A 988-nucleotide genomic window follows, 5' to 3' on the forward strand; every position below is an offset into this window, starting at 1 on the left:
TTAAATATAGATAATGTTTAATGTTTTAAATAAATGTGCTATACATCAAAGGTCATTTATCACCATGGTAAAGCATTGTGGTGGGTGGGGTTTTAAGTTCTCTATTAGAACAAAATGTCATATGGTATTATAAGATAGTAGGGTAGTGAAAGGAAAGGAAAGAGGGGGAGTAAATGGGCTAGGGAAGGGATTAGTAGAAGGGCAAGGGATATGGACAAAAGGTGATTAGATAACACATATACGTCTGAGGAAGGATAAATAGGATGTCAACTGAACAAGTGAGGGGGTTCTGTGAGGATTTCTCGACAATCTGGGGAAGGGACGACAAGTAAGGAAAAGCGAGGGTGCGGGCTTCAGTAAGGCGGGAGCAGAATAGTAGGATATGTGGGACTGAAAGAGGAACATTGTATATGGTGCATATAGGTGGGTTGGAGTGTGACATTATTATATATATCAGCTAGATCTAGTTCGTAAACGGGTAAGGGTAAAGGCAGATAACAAACGGGAGTTGTATGTGGCTAGTACTGTAGATATGCTCGTAAATAAAGCTTCATATGTAGCTACGCTTCCCATGTGGTATACAAAAGAGTACGATTAAATACGGTTATATATAACTGTAGCTAGTCTTAAAGTAAAAAAAAAAAAAACTAAAAAATTTACATTTAATCCAAATATTGCGAGAATAATAATAATACAAAAATGCGATGGTATGTTTACAAGAAGTAAATCTGGATGGATGGTAAATTGAATGGATGGTTTAACTGAATTTGGAACATGAATTTCCTATTTCATGGAGAGCTTAGCAAGATAACATGGATTGGAGTAAAATATTAGTAATTAATCGTATGTACTATACGATACCGAAATTTAGGATTTGATTTGTACATGGAGATATTATCATTGCATTTCCATTGTGTCAGTTATGGAAAACATCGCCCTCTTCCTTTTAAAGAAATATATTTTAATATCCCTACTGATATTGTTTATC

This window comes from Penaeus chinensis, chromosome 13 (genome assembly GCF_019202785.1).
Source record: "Penaeus chinensis breed Huanghai No. 1 chromosome 13, ASM1920278v2, whole genome shotgun sequence".
In the NCBI taxonomy this organism is placed as follows: Eukaryota; Metazoa; Arthropoda; class Malacostraca; order Decapoda; family Penaeidae; genus Penaeus; species Penaeus chinensis.